This window comes from Ranitomeya imitator, chromosome 3 (assembly GCF_032444005.1).
Source record: "Ranitomeya imitator isolate aRanImi1 chromosome 3, aRanImi1.pri, whole genome shotgun sequence".
NCBI lineage: Eukaryota > Metazoa > Chordata > Amphibia > Anura > Dendrobatidae > Ranitomeya > Ranitomeya imitator.
This window is the reverse complement of record NC_091284.1, coordinates 115,929,699-115,946,588: the sequence shown is the minus strand read 5'-3', so window position 1 is coordinate 115,946,588 and position 16,890 is coordinate 115,929,699.

The following is a 16,890-nucleotide window of genomic DNA, read 5'->3' as shown; positions in this document are numbered from 1 at the left end:
CTGGCTGTGGCTGTGCGTCAGTGCACTCCATGTCAGATTCAATTTGTAATGGGCATGGACTGTTAACTGCTTCACTTTCTAAGCCAGGGACGGTATGTGTAAAGAGCTCCATGGAGTAACCCGTTGTGTCGCCTGCTGCATTCTTCTCTGTTGTTGTTTTTGCTGAAGAGGACAAGGAAGTGACTTGTCCCTGACCGTGAACATCCACTAACGACGCGCTGCTTTTACTTTTACCAGTTTCACGAGATGAGGCAAAAGAGCTAGAGGCTGAGTCAGCAAGATAAGCCAAAACTTGCTCTTGCTGCTCCGGCTTTAAAAGCGGTTTTCCTAATCCCAGAAAAGGGAGCGTTCGAGGCCTTGTGTAGCCGGACGACGAACCTGGCTCCACAGCTCCAGACTTAGGTGCAATATTTTTTTCCCCACGACCACCTGATGCTCCACCACTACCACTACCCTCATTACCAGCTGACAATGAACGCCCCCGGCCACGACCTCTTCCACTAGACTTCCTCATTGTTTTAAAAACGTAACCAAACTAACGTTATTTGTTGCAGTCACACAACTTACACGGTGAGCTATAACTTCAGTATGATTTAGCTACCCCTTTACAGGTTGGTGAGACCACAGCGAAAATCAGGCCCAATGTTACACACTCTTTTTTTGGTGGCTGCAAATTAGAGAGATGCCCCACACGCAGGACTGTCACTGAAGCACAAATGTTAATATTAATGTCACACTATTATTTTTTTTTTATTTTTATTTTTTTCAGGAACACTTTAGAAACCCCCCCAAAAAAAAAAAATAGATTTTTGCAGGGAGAATTTAGAAAACAAATGTAACAAACTATATGCTTTCTATGGGCCACTGAGTGAGAGATGACGCACACAGGAATCAGGAGTGGCACACAAGCCCAGAGGCCAATATTTTTCTACCAATGATTGATGGAGTTATTTTCTCTGGTAGATTTTGGAACCCAAATCAAGGAAAAAAAATGTAGGCTTTCTATGGACCACAATTGGAGAGAGAGAGAGAGAGAGAGAGAGAGATGGCACACCCAGGAGTCAAGACTGGCACACAAGCAGAAAGGCCAATATTAATCTCCCACTGTTTTTTTTGTTTGTTTTTTTTTTTTTTTTTTTCAGGGAGACTTTAGAAAAAAAAATAATAAAAAAAATATGATTTTATCAGGAAGAATTTAGAAACCAAATAAAATAAAATGATTTTTCCAGGGAGAATTTATAAAACAAATAAAAACAAAAATAGGCGTTCTATGGCCCACTGACTGAGAGATGACGCACACAGGAGTCAGGAGTGGCACACAAGCCCAGAGGCCAATATTTTTCTACCAATGATTGATGTAGTTATTTTCTCTGGTAGATTTTGGAACCCAAATCAAGGAAAAAAAATATAGGCTTTCTATGGACCACAATTGGAGAGAGAGAGAGAGAGAGAGAGAGATGGCACACCCAGGAGTCAAGACTGGCACACAAGCAGAAAGGCCAATATTAATCTCCCACTGTTTTTTTTGTTTGTTTTTTTTTTTTTTTTTTCAGGGAGACTTTAGAAAAAAAAATAATAAAAAAAATATGATCTTATCAGGAAGAATTTAGAAACCAAATAAAATAAAATGATTTTTCCAGGGAGAATTTATAAAACAAATAAAAACAAAAATAGGCGTTCTATGGTCCACTGACTGAGAGATGACGCACACAGGAGTCAGGAGTGGCACACAAGCCCAGAGGCCAATATTTTTCTACCAATGATTGATGTAGTTATTTTCTCTGGTAGATTTTGGAACCCAAATCAAGGAAAAAAAATATAGGCTTTCTATGGACCACAATTGGAGAGAGAGAGAGAGAGAGAGAGAGAGATGGCACACCCAGGAGTCAAGACTGGCACACAAGCAGAAAGGCCAATATTAATCTCCCACTGTTTTTTTTGTTTGTTTTTTTTTTTTTTTTTTTCAGGGAGACTTTAGAAAAAAAAATAATAAAAAAAATATGATTTTATCAGGAAGAATTTAGAAACCAAATAAAATAAAATGATTTTTTCAGGGAGAATTTATAAAACAAATAAAAACAAAAATAGGCGTTCTATGGCCCACTGACTGAGAGATGACGCACACAGGAGTCAGGAGTGGCACACAAACCCAGAGGCCAATATTTTTCTACCAATGATTGATGTAGTTATTTTCTCTGGTAGATTTTAGAACCCAAATCAAGGAAAAAAAATATAGGCTTTCTATGGACCACAATTGGAGAGAGAGAGAGAGAGAGAGAGAGAGATAGATGGCACACCCAGGAGTCAAGACTGGCACACAAGCAGAAAGGCCAATATTAATCTCCCACTGTTTTTTTTGGTTGTTTTTTTTTTTTTTTTTTCAGGGAGACTTTAGAAAAAAAAAAAATAAAAAAAATATGATTTTATCAGGAAGAATTTAGAAACCAAATAAAATAAAATGATTTTTTCAGGGAGAATTTAGAAAACAAATAAAACCAAAAATAGGCGTTCTATGGCCCACTGACTGAGAGATGACGCACCCAGGAGTCAAGACTGGCACACAAGCAGAAAGGCCAATATTAATCTCCCACTGTTTTTTTTTTTTTTTTTCAGGGAGACTTTAGAAAAAAAAATAATAAAAAAAATATGATTTTATCAGGAAGAATTTAGAAACCAAATAAAATAAAATGATTTTTTCAGGGAGAATTTAGAAAACAAATAAAACCAAAAATAGGCGTTCTATGGCCCACTGACTGAGAGAGAGAGAGAGATGGAACGCTTAGTACTGGCACACAAGCCCAAAGGGCAATATTAATCTCCCTTTTTTTTCCAGGGAGAATTTCTAAAACCCAAAAAAAAAAAAAAATAGGCTTTCTATGGCCCACTATTTGTGAGAGAGATGGGACGCTCAGGACTGGCACAGATGGCACGCTCAGGACTGGCACAGAAGCCCAGAGGCCAATATTAATCTCCCTTTTTTTCTGGGAGAATTTATAAAACCAAAAAAATATTTAAATAGGCTTTCTATGGCCCACTATTTGTGAGAGAGATGGCACGCTCAGGACTGGCACAGATGGCACGCTCACAACTGGCACACAAGCCCAGAGGCCAATATTAATCTCCCTTTTTTCAGGGAAAATTTATAAAACCAAAAAAAAAATTAAATAGGCTTTCTATGGCCCACTATTTGTGAGAGAGATGGCACGCTCAGGACTGGCACAGATGGCACGCTCACAACTGGCACACAAGCCCAGAGGCCAATATTAATCTCCCTTTTTTCAGGGAAAATTTATAAAACAAAAAAAAAATTAAATAGGCTTTCTATGGCCCACTATTTGTGAGAGAGATGGCACGCTCAGGGCTGGCACAGATGGCACGCTCAGGACTGGCACACAAGCCCAGAGGCCAATATTAATCTCCCTTTTTTTCAGGGAGAATTTATAAAACCAAAAAAAAAAATAAATAGGCTTTCTATGGCCCACTATTTGTGAGAGAGATGGCACGCTCAGGGCTGGCACAGATGGCACGCTCAGGACTGGCACACAAGCCCAGAGGCCAATATTAATCTCCCTTTTTTTCAGGGAGAATTTATAAAACCCAAAAAAAAATAAAATAGGCTTTCTATGGCCCACTATTTGTGAGAGAGATGGCACACTCAGGACTGGCACACAAGCCCAAAGGCCAATATTAATCTCCCACTGTATTTTTATCAGGGAGAATTTATACACCCCACAAAAAAAAATACAGAAAAATGAAAAGGCTTTCTATGGCCCACTATGTGAGAGAGATGGCACACACAGGGATGGCACTCTAGCAGAAATGCCAAATTGCCAATCTTAATCTCCCACCAAAAAAAAAAAAAAAAAAAAAACAGGGAATGTCCTACAATTACTATCTCCCTGCCTGCAGTAATCTCAGCCAGGTATGGCAGGCAGCTACTATCTCCCTGCCTGCAGTAATCTCAGCCAGGTATGGCAGGCAGCAATAAGGAGTGGACTGATGCACAAATGAAATAAAAAGTGTGGACAAACAAAAAAGATAGCTGTGCAGAAAGGAAGGAACAAGAGGATTTGTGCTTTGAAAAAAGCAGTTGGTTTGCACAGCGGCGTACACACAGCAATGCAGCTATCAGGGAGCCTTCTAGGGCAGCCCAATGAGCTACAGCGCTGAGGGGAAAAAAAAAAAAAAAAAAACTTCCACTGTCCCTGCACACCGAGGGTGGTGTTGGACAGTGCAAATCGCTGCAGCACAAGCGGTTTTGTGGTTAATGGACCCTGCCTAACGCTATCCCTGCTTCTGACAAAGCGGCAGCAACCTCTCCCTAAGCTCAGATCAGCAGCAGTAAGATGGCGGTCGGCGGGAACGCCTCTTTATAGCCCCTGTGACGTCGCAGACAGCAAGCCAATCACTGCAATGCCCTTCTCTAAGATGGTGGGGACCAGGACCTATGTCATCACGCTGCCCACACTCTGCGTTTACCTTCATTGGCTGAGAAATGGCGCTTTTCGCGTCATTGAAACGCGACTTTGGCGCGAAAGTCGCGTACCGCATGGCCGACCCCGCACAGGGGTCGGATCGGGTTTCATGAAACCCCGACTTAGCCAAAAGTCGGCGACTTTTGAAAATGTTCGACCCGTTTCGCTCAACCCTAACCATCATGTGTCAACATGCAAAAAGTGGTAAGGTATGGATACTATTCTAAGGCCTCAATCAGATCTACGTTTGTTGCATACAAGTGCTATCTGTGTTTCCATACCTGTGATAGTCTAGTCTTAATATTGTGCTTGGATGTACAGATGTGACAATGCTTCTGAAAACGTAAAAAAAAACAGCTATTCAAATATAAAGGATCCACGGGAACTTAAGGCACAAATATACAGTAAACAGAGGATATTAATTCAACAATATTCTTTTTACTTGGGAGGATTTTTGAATAATTTATGGATTCATGGGAAATGGATTATAGTTATAGACAATAAGGCGAGTAATAAAACACAACATAGTGATGTAAAACTTGTTCTATTAAACAAGTAAGTAAGAAGGTATATTCAAAGAAGAATCAACAGAGGAAAAAAGGTTAACGCAAGAGGAAAGGAATGTCAAAGGAAAAGTTAGGGAGGGAAGAGGGGAATGGTAAGGGAAGAAAAGGGCATAGGAGAAGGTTGGATCAGATAAACGTGGAGAGTAGGGACAGGGGAAAAGATCATCAACCTTATTGAAACAATATTTATAATAAAACAATTTTCAATTTGAAATGGAGGGAACGTTTATTGATTTCCACTTGGATGCTATAAGTATTTTCTTTACATCAAATAGATGAATTGCAAGATATTTAATTTTGGGAGGAAGTCGATTTGAATCAAGTGAGAACAAAACCAGTTGAGGAGACAATTCAACTACAGAGTTGTTAATATTGCTCAATAAATTGGCTACTTCTTTGCACAGGTTGATTATTTTAGGACATGACCAGGAAATATGCAATATGTTAGCTTTTTGAGCACAGTTCCTCCAGCATAAGTCTGATCCATCCTCAAAAATCTGCTTTAATCTGACAGGTGTATAGAACCAACGAGATAAGATTTCAAAAAAATTCTCATGAATATTAGCATTTACATTTGATTTGTGTGTTATTTCAATTGCTTTTTTCCATGACTCAGGCGAAAAACATATATTCATATCTTCTTCCCGCTTAACCATGTGTTTTGATTTTTCAATAGTTACGTCACTATTGAAGAGTGTATACAGATTTTTAGTGTTCTAAATAGTATTTATTAAGGGATTTTCCAGAATAGATATGATAACTCTTGGAAGAGATATGAGGAGAGAGAATTTCCCCCTAATATATTTCCTTAGTTCTAAAGGAATGTTGTACGATAGATTCAAGGATAGAAAATGTATGTATTATGATTGAATCTTTTTTTTAGGTCGGGTAAATAAGGCTGAACAATTTGTTATACCATTCTTTCTCCATTTATCTATAGGGAAATTTGGAAGGGCAGGGCGGAATATCAAGGAAGAAAGTTTTTCTAATGGGTAACTAATTTGATTGTTGTAAGAAATGTTATATAATTTCCTCCAGGTCATAATTGTAGATTTTATTAGTATATTCTCTAGTAGAGGGAGGGATTGGTCTAGTAAATTCTCAATAATATGAGTGTCTAAGGGAGAATTCCCATTGTAAGACTTTTCCATTTCTGCCCAGTTGGTTTTGGCTTCATCTATAAGCCATTTCCTGCTCTGCATTATGATATTAGTCTCGGAGTAGACCTGTAGATTTGGTAGACCAATGCCTCCATTTCTTTTGTTCTTATACATTAATGATTTGGCTACTCTTGGTGATTTTTTCTTCCAAATAAATTTTGACATTTGCTTATGGAAGTTCTTAATCCATATATCTGGAATCTGAATTGGAACTGTTCTAAAAATATAGTGAATTTTTGGTAGGATTATCATTTTATATAAGACAATCCTACCAAGCCATGAGGTATTTGTTTGATCAAAATTCTCAATATTCAGATTTTCATCTAGTACCTTACGTAAAGAAGTGGTAATTATAATTCCTAAATATGGGATATGATGTTTTTCCCAATTATAGGGAAATTCTTTTTCTATCATTTTTTTGGTTATGTGGTCTATGAAAAAGCCTAAAATTGTTGATTTTGTTATCATTTATTTTATAATATGAAACTACAGATAAGTATTTTATAGTAGAAGTAATAATTCTCAATGAATTGTAGGGTCAGTGGTAATGATTAGCGCTTCATCCGCGAATAGACTTATTTAATGTTGCCTAAAGTTAAATGGTATTCCTTTTATTAAGTAATTTGTTCTAATGGTTTTGGCAAAAGGTTCCATGATTAGGTCGAATAAGAGTGGGGATAATGGTCCACCTTGTCGCATACTGTTATAGATAGAAAATGAGTTAGCTAATATATTATTCACTTGGACTTTTGCAGAGGGACAAGAGTATAAGGTCATGATAGATTTCAAGATTTGTCCATGAATTCAGAATTTCTTTAGAGTGGCTACCATATAATCCCAATTAACTCGGTCAAACGCCTTTTTGGCATCAAGAGAGAGTAATATAGAAGGAATTTTTTGCTTTTCTACATGTGAAATTAAATTTAGTACCCTTCTTGTGCTGTCAGAGTCTTGCCTCCCTTTAATGAATCCAGCTTGGTCTGAATGTATTAGGAAGGGCATAATTTTGAGTAACCTTTCTGAGATTGTTTTAGCGTAAATCTTGATGTCTGAATTTAACAGGGATATAGGCCTGTAACTTGGGACTAACTCAGGATCATTATTCAATTTTGGAATAACCACTACAGTGGACTGTAAGGATTAAGAGGATAATAATTCCATACATTTAGCAGGAATAGACATGGATACCTTTTTTGATTGAAGAAGAACTCAGACAGTAATGCTTTTCAGAACGACAGAAACCATCAAAAACTGTAAGGGCCTAGTCAGATGTCTGTTTTTTTTTACGTAAGAGTAAAATCATCAATGATTTTCATGATACTTTCATCATTGTTATCTTAGTTTGTCAGAGTTTGATTTTTAACAGCAGAAAAAAAAGGCAGCAACACTTACCTAGAAGAGGATTCTTCTTCCATAGAAGAGGATTCTTTACTGTTAGGGCAGTGAGAATCTGGAATTGCTTGCCTGAGGAGGTGGTGATGGCGAACTCAGTCGAGGGGTTCAAGAGAGGCCTGGATGTCTTCCTGGAGCAGAACAATATTGTATCATACAATTATTAGGTTCTGTAGAAGACGTAGATCTGGGTATTTATTATGATGGAATATAGGCTGAACTGGATGGACAAATGTCTTTTTTCGGCCTTACTAACTATGTTACTATGTTACTATGTTACTATGTTACCTGCCCAGATCTTAGAACAAGTGCACTGCAGGGTGCAGCCAGCCCATAAAGCAAGATGTTAGCAACACAGGTGCAAAATACCAGATCAACAGCCACTCTTCACATACCCACTCCTGGAGGGGGTGACTGCCCAGTATAAAATTGCACAATAAAGGCCCACATAGGGCATTGTTCACACAATGGTACTGCATAGTGTCTGGTTCACAGCTTATTAGTCACGCCCCTACTTTTCGATTAGGCGGGCTGGCCAGTACACTATATATATATATTACTTCCCCAGTCTGGTGTTTCACTGCTTGGGCTCAGTCCTTTTGTCTGCCCTTATTCACACGGAGGTCAACATTGACACATGGTGAAGTATTAATATTAGACAGTGTAGGACTGTCCCTATCAGAGTTACCTTGACGCGGTGGGATGGCTTTTGTGCTATTTTTTGATCAAAAAACAGTATTTGTGGTGTATGTTTTATACTGCCCATGTTTATACTTTTATATTGGAAAAATGATTAGACCTATGGTCACCAGATTACCAGCATTACAATTCCATAACCTCAGGAAAAGGGTGTCTAATACTATTTCAACATATGAAAGAGAAACACAATTCTAATCCTAATTTATTAAGTTTTGCCAGTCTAGAAGTAGTTAAATATCCTCCGCAGGGAGGTAATCATAATAAAGTATTGATGAAGCATGAAGCCAGATGGATTATAAAAGCCAATGCCCAGGGACCGATTGGATTAAATGATAGGTTAGATCTATCTGTATTTTTGTAAATGTATATCAGTCTGCATTTAGTATGTTATTTTATGTTTTTCATTCTCACACATTTTTTATAGTTTTCACATTTTATATGATTGTTATATGTATGCATGCTACGAACCTTGAAAAAGGAAATGACATGTGGTAATCACACACCTGGACCCGTTGAAGCGCACGCCATGCAAAACGGCCGTCGTCCACCTTCTCTCCCTGCATCCCTCTACATACCTGCCATTCCTATGGACTTTGTCTTTTAACCGTGATATAGACATCATTTTCTACTGCAAATGGGTGAGTGCCGCATCTTCTTAATATTTACATCCTCAACTCTGCTGTGTCAAGTTACTTGGTAACTAATTAGCCTAATCAATTCCTGATGCTGATTCACCCTTAAAGGTACCGTCACACTAAGCGACGCTGCAGCGATACCGACAACGATGTCGATCGCTGCAGCGTCGCTGTTTGGTCGCTGGAGAGCTGTCACACAGACAGCTCTCCAGCGACCAACGATGCTGGTAAAGCAGAGCTTCTCTGCTCTGGCTGTGAGCACAGTGGCCGGAAAGCAGAGCGGTGACGTCACCGCTCTGCTTTCCGGTTGCCCGGCGCTCACAGCCAGAGCAGAGAAGCACAGCGCCGGGGACAGACAGCGGTAGGTAAGTATGTAGTGGTTGTTTTTTTTACTTTAACGATGGTAACCAGGGTAAACATCGGGTTACTAAGCGCGGCCCTGCGCTTAGTAACCCGATGTTTACCCTGGTTACCAGCGAAGACATCGCTGAATCGGCGGCACACACGCCGATTCAGCGATGTCAGCGGGACGTCCAGCGACGAAACAAAGTGCTGGACTTTCTGCCCCGACCAGCGACATCACAGCAGGGGCCTGATCGCTGCTGCCTGTCACACTGGACGATATCGCTAGCCAGGACGCTGCAACGTCACGGATCGCTAGCGATATCGTCCAGTGTGATGGTACCTTAACTCTGCTGGATCAAGATACCTGATTGCTAACTCATCTGAGCTATTCTTATCTGCAATCACAACTCTATGTCTCTTGTTTGTAACCAAACTCCTATATCAAGGGACCAGATTGCCTATATTTCATTGTTGTTCCTGTTCTGTATAAACATTTGGCTTTGTGTTGTGGATTCTGTTTTTGGGCTCCCTCTGGTGCTTACAGATGGTACTGGGTGACTTGTGTTCTCTGCGGTCTCTGGTGTCCACCTGTTCTATCAGGATATGGGAGTTTCCTATTTAACCTGGCTTTCTTGTCATTTCCTCGCCGGCTATCAATGTAATCAGTGTGTCTTGTTACCTCTGCTTCCCGCTTCTGTATTCTTCAGGACAGGCTAAGTTTTTGATTTTCCTGTTCCACGTTTTGCTTAATTTTTGTCTTAGTCCAGCTTGCAGATATGTGATTCCTTTTTGCTGGTTGCTCTAGTGGGCTGATATTACTCCTCATGTTCCATGAGTTGGAACATGAGTTCAAGTAATTTCAGGATGTTTTTTGTAGGGTTTTTCGCTGACCGCGCAGTTCACTTTTGTATCCTCTGCTATCTAGCTTTAGCGGGCCTCATTTTGCTGAATCTGTTTTCATAACTACGTATGTGCTTTCCTCTCATTTCACCGTCATTACATGTGGGGGGCTGCTATTTCTGTGGGGGGTTTCTCTGGAGGCAAGAGAGGTCTGTGTTTCTTCTAATAGGGAAAGTTAGTTCTTCGGCTGGTGCGAGACGTCTAGAATCATCGTAGGCACGTTCCCCGGCTACAGCTAGTTGTGTGTTGAGGTTCAGGATCGCGGTCAGCTCAGTTTCCATCACCCTAGAGCTTGTTTTGTTTTTTGTGCTTGTCCTTTTGTGATCCCCTGCCATTGGGATCATGACAGTATAGCCGGCCAAAAAGTGGTAATCGTATTGGCTGAAGTAGGAGGAAAAGTAGTCTGAGGAAGTTTTTTTTTTTTTTTTTTTTTTCCCCCCTCAGAGTTTGCTGCATAGCCTTAATTGCAGCCTGGCTGCGTCTTACCTCCTCTTAATCCTTGAATGGCTCTGACCTCAGCTGTTTATCATGGACGTCCAGAGTTTGGCTTCCAGCCTGAATAATCTTGCTGCTAAGGTTCAAAATATGCAAGATTTTGTTGTACATGCTCCTATGTCTGAACCTAGAATTCCTATCCCAGAGTTTTTTTCTGGAGATAGATCTAGTTTTCTGAATTTTAGGAACAATTGCAAGTTGTTTCTTTCTTTGAAATCTCGCTCTTCTGGAGACCCTGCTCAGCAAGTCAAGATTGTTATATCTTTCCTGCGGGGTGACCCTCAGAATTGGGCATTTGCATTGGCACCAGGGGATCCTGCGTTGCTCAATGTGGATGCGTTTTTTCTGGCATTGGGTTTGCTCTATGAGGAACCTAACCTAGAGATTCAGGCTGAAAAAGCTTTATTGGCTCTCTCTCAGGGGCAAGATGAAGCAGAAATATATTGTCAGAAATTTCGGAAATGGTCGGTGCTTACTCAGTGGAATGAGTGCGCCCTGGCTGCAAGATTCAGAGATGGCCTTTCTGAGGCCATTAAAGATGTCATGGTGGGGTTCCCTGCGCCTACAGGTCTGAATGAGTCTATGACTATGGCTATTCAGATTGATCGGCGTTTACGGGAGCGCAAACCTGTGCACCATTTGGCGGTGTCTTCTGAACAGGCACCTGAGACAATGCAATGTGATAGAATTCAGTCCAGAAGTGAACGGCAAAACTATAGGCGGAAAAATGGGTTGTGTTTTTATTGTGGTGATTCAGCTCATGTTATATCAGCATGCTCTAAACGCACAAAAAAGGTTGATAAGTCTGTTGCCATTAGTACTTTACAGTCTAAGTTCATTCTGTCTGTGACTCTGATTTGTTCATTATCAGCCATTTCCGTCGATGCCTATGTGGATTCAGGCGCTGCCCTGAGTCTTATGGATTGGTCATTTGCCAACCGCTGTGGGTTTAGTCTGGAGCCTCTGGAAGTCCCTATTCCTTTGAAAGGAATTGACTCTACACCTTTGGCTATGAATAAACCTCAGTACTGGACACAAGTGACCATGCGTATGACTCCCGTTCATCAGGAGGTGATTCGCTTCCTGGTACTGTATAATTTACATGATGTCTTAGTGCTTGGTCTGCCATGGTTACAAACTCATAACCCAGTCTTGGACTGGAAAACGATGTCTGTGTTAAGCTGGGGATGTCAGGGGGTTCATGATGATGCACCTCCGATTTCTATCGCTTCATCTACTCCTTCTGAGGTTCCGGTATTTTTGTCTGATTATCGGGATGTTTTTGAGGAGCCTAAGCTCAATTCGCTTCCTCCTCACAGGGATTGCGATTGTGCTATAGATTTGATTCCTGGCAGTAAATTTCCTAAAGGTCGTTTGTTCAATCTGTCAGTGCCAGAGCATACTGCTATGCGGGATTATGTTAAGGAGTCCTTGGAAAAGGGACATATCCGTCCATCTTCGTCCCCTTTGGGAGCAGGTTTTTTTTTTTGTGGCCAAAAAAGATGGTTCCTTGAGGCCTTGTATAGATTACCGTCTTTTGAATAAGATTACAGTTAAATATCAGTATCCTTTGCCATTGTTGACTGATTTGTTCGCTCGCATTAAGGGGGCTAAATGGTTCACTAAGATTGATCTTCAGGGTGCGTATAATCTTGTGCGGATAAAGCAGGGTGATGAGTGGAAAACCGCATTTAATACGCCTGAGGGCCATTTTGAGTATTTGGTGATGCCTTTTGGACTTTCTAATGCTCCTTCTGTCTTCCAGTCCTTTATGCACGATATTTTCCGTGAATATCTGGATAAATTTATGATTGTGTATTTGGATGATGTTTTGGTTTTTTCGGATGACTGGGAGTCCCATGTTCAGCAGGTCAGGAAGGTGTTTCAGGTCCTGCGGGCCAATTCTTTGTTTGTAAAAGGTTCAAAGTGTCTCTTTGGAGTCCAGAAGATTTCTTTTTTGGGGTATATTTTTCCCCTTCTACTATTGAGATGGATCCCGTCAAGGTTCAGGCTATTTGTGACTGGACGCAGCCTACATCTCTTAAGAGTCTACAGAAGTTCTTGGGCTTTGCTAATTTTTATCGTCGTTTCATAACTAATTTTTCTAGTGTTGTTAAGCCTTTGACGGATTTGACTAAGAAGGGTGCTGATGTGGCTGATTGGTCTCCTGCGGCTGTGGAGGCCTTTCAGGAACTTAAGCGCCGGTTTTCTTCTGCTCCTGTGTTGCGTCAGCCAGATGTTTCGCTTCCTTTTCAGGTTGAGGTTGATGCTTCCGAGATTGGAGCGGGGGCGGTTTTGTCACAGAGAAGCTCCGATTGCTCAGTGATGAAGCCATGTGCGTTCTTTTCTAGAAAGTTTTCGCCCACTGAGCGGAATTATGATGTTGGTAATCGGGAGCTTTTGGCCATGAAGTGGGCATTTGAGGAGTGGCGTCATTGGCTTGAGGGTGCTAGACATCGTGTGGTGGTCTTGACTGATCACAAAAATCTGATTTACCTTGAGTCTGCCAAGCGTCTGAATCCTAGACAGGCTCGTTGGTCACTGTTTTTCTCCCGTTTCGATTTTGTGGTTTCATACCTGCCAGGTTCAAAGAATGTGAAGGCGGATGCTCTTTCTAGGAGTTTTGTGCCTGACTCCCCTGGAAATTCTGAGCCCACTGGTATCCTTAGGGATGGGGTGATTTTGTCGGCTGTCTCCCTAGACTTGCGACGTGCTTTGCAGGAGTTTCAGGTGGATAAACCTGATCGTTGTCCGCCTGAAAGACTGTTTGTTCCGGATAATTGGACCAGTAGAGTCATCTCCGAGGTCCATTCTTCTGCGTTGGCAGGTCATCCTGGAATATTTGGTACTAGAGACTTGGTGGCCAGGTCTTTTTGGTGGCCTTCCTTGTCGAGGGATGTGCGTTCTTTTGTGCAGTCTTGTGAAGTTTGCGCTCGGGCTAAGCCTTGCTGTTCTCGGGCCAGTGGATTGTTGTCACCTTTGCCTATTCCGAAGAGGCCTTGGACGCACATTTCCATGGACTTTATTTCGGATCTCCCTGTCTCTCAAAAAATGTCCGTCATCTGGGTTGTGTGTGACCGCTTTTCTAAGATGGTTCATCTGGTACCCTTGCCTAATTTGCCTTCCTCCTCTGAGTTGGTCCCTCTGTTTTTTCAGAACGTGGTTCGTTTGCATGGGATTCCGAAGAACATCGTTTCTGACAGGGGATCCCAATTTGTGTCTAGATTTTGGCGGACGTTCTGTGCTAAGATGGGCATTGATTTGTCCTTTTCGTCTGCATTCCATCCTCAGACGAATGGCCAGACGGAACGAACTAATCAGACCTTGGAAACTTATTTAAGGTGTTTTGTTTCTGCTGATCAAGATGACTGGGTTACCTTTTTGCCGCTTGCCGAATTTGCCCTTAATAATCGGGCTAGTTCTGCTACCTTGGTTTCTCCTTTCTTTTGTAATTCGGGGTTTCATCCTCGTTTTTCCTCTGGTCAGGTGGAGCCTTCTGATTGTCCTGGAGTGGACATGGTGGTGGATAGGTTGCATCAGATTTGGAGTCATGTGGTGGACAATTTGAAGTTGTCCCAGGAGAGGGCTCAGCAGTTTGCTAATCGCCATCGCCGCGTGGGTCCTCGACTTCGTGTTGGGGACTTGGTGTGGTTGTCTTCTCGTTTTGTTCCTATGAAGGTCTCTTCTCCTAAGTTCAAGCCTCGGTTCATCGGTCCCTATAGGATCTTGGAAATTCTTAACTCTGTGTCGTTTCGTTTGGATCTCCCGGCATCGTTTGCTATTCATAATGTGTTCCATCGGTCCTTGTTGCGGAAGTATGAGGTACCTGTTGTTCCTTCGCTTGAGCCTCCTGCTCCGGTGCTGGTGGAGGAAGAATTGGAGTATGTTGTGGAGAAGATCTTGGATTCTCGTGTTTCCAGACGGAAACTCCAATATTTGGTCAAGTGGAAGGGTTATGGTCAGGAGGATAATTCTTGGGTGGTTGCCTCTGATGTTCATGCTGCTGATTTGGTCCGTGCATTTCATAGGGCTCATCCTGGTCGCCCTGGTGGTTCTCGTGAGGGTTCGGTGACCCCTCCTCAAGGGGGGGTACTGTTGTGGATTCTGTTTTTGGGCTCCCTCTGGTGCTTACAGATGGTACTGGGTGACTTGTGTTTTCTGCGGTCTCTGGTGTCCACCTGTTCTATCAGGATATGGGAGTTTCCTATTTAACCTGGCTTTCTTGTCATTTCCTCGCCGGCTATCAATGTAATCAGTGTGTCTTGTTACCTCTGCTTCCCGCTTCTGTATTCTTCAGGACAAGCTAAGTTTTTAATTTTCCTGTTCCACGTTTTGCTTAATTTTTGTCTTAGTCCAGCTTGCAGATATGTGATTCCCTTTTGCTGGTTGCTCTAGTGGGCTGATATTACTCCTCATGTTCCATGAGTTGGAACATGAGTTCAAGTTTTTTCAGGATGGTTTTTTGTAGGGTTTTTCGCTGACCGCGCAGTTCACTTTTGTATCCTCTGCTATCTAGCTTTAGCGGGCCTCATTTTGCTGAATCTGTTTTCATAACTACGTATGTGCTTTCCTCTCATTTCACCGTCATTACATGTGGGGGGCTGCTATTTCTGTGGGGTGTTTCTCTGGAGGCAAGAGAGGTCTGTGTTTCTTCTAATAGGGAAAGTTAGTTCTTCGGCTGGTGCGAGACGTCTAGAATCATCGTAGGCACGTTCCCCAGCTACAGCTAGTTGTGTGTTGAGGTTCAGGATCGCGGTCAGCTCAGTTTCCATCACCCTAGAGCTTGTTTTGTTTTTTGTGCTTGTCCTTTTGTGATCCCCTGCCATTGGGATCATGACAGCTTTGCCGCATCTTGTACTTCCAGCTTTTCTGAACCACCTGCCATCCTGTATATCTAGCTCTTCTGGTCGGTGCTGTTGCATTTGCCATCCAGTAACTATAATTCCACTGCATCAAGACATCTCATATATGCTGTTCTGGCCTATGGCTCAGTGAATTTACTTCACTACCATCACGAGAGCCCATAACGCTGGGGGCCTCTGCAAAAAAAGCCCAGATACTTGTGTGTGAGTTAAAGGGTGGAAACCAAGATGCTACTGGAGACTGGTAAGTGGAGTGGCTAAAATCTATTTTAATTTGACCCTGTCTAAAAGTAATACATGGTCGCACCACATCCACCAAATTGGAGCTGCTTTTTACAGAGACTATTCACTTCAGCTGAAAGAGCGGGACTTGTGTGCAGGACCCCTGTTTAGACTGTCCATGTAACAAAACATTTGATTTGAAAAATAGCTTAGGCATGTAATTAAAGAAGAACTGCCATTTTTTTCCATTAATCCATTTGAAATACCCTCCTCAACACTGAAGTTACTACACCAAAAAGGAAAAGTCATGGAATTATTGAAATCACCGGAGAATTTAGTCTGGAGACCTTGTGGGCAACTCCATAAAGAAGCATTCACAATTAAACATTAGACCATGTCTACTCTAGGGATTATGATGTGGGGTGGCATACTGTATTGTATCTGGATCCCGCTAACCTTCATTACAGTGTGACAAAGTCACTCGCAAAGTGCTGGAGGGGAGATACGTTTCACTAAGGTTATTAGATTCAGTGAATTGAAACCTAGAAGTTTGATCCAGCACACCATGTATTGAGAGGGGTTAATCGGCCATTTTAAGGGCTGGGTTTTTTGTGGCCAACCATATAGAGGGTGGGAGGTAGTCCACCTTAACTCCACCTCAGGATGTGGTCTTGGGTTTAAATAGTCAGCCTCCTGAGGCATTTAGTGTTCAATGGGTCTTTAGCTGGCAACTCCAGATAAGTGGTTTTTGTTTATATTAACTATCCTGAACCTGGCTGTTATATATTGAGTGGGCAGATCCATGCAGCTGCGGAGACTGTATACCATTTTATTGTTCTTGGTTTTTCTTGTTCTGCCCAGAGGGCCATGTTTATTTTCACATTGCATTGGTTTATGCCACATGTCTAATAAACCAGTGGAAGTCTAGTCTACCTCCATATGCAGCTGAGTGAGCCAATCTACCACAACAGGTACACTAATAGCTTGACGTTATATCCAGTGGTATGGCTATTTCTTCAAAGTGTCCCAGGAATGGTTTTTCAACAAACGCCATGCCACATGTTGCTCATGCTACTGTGAGCAACCTGAATGGCCTAAATCTGCTACCATGACCTGGGCTTGTCTCCCATTTAGCACCT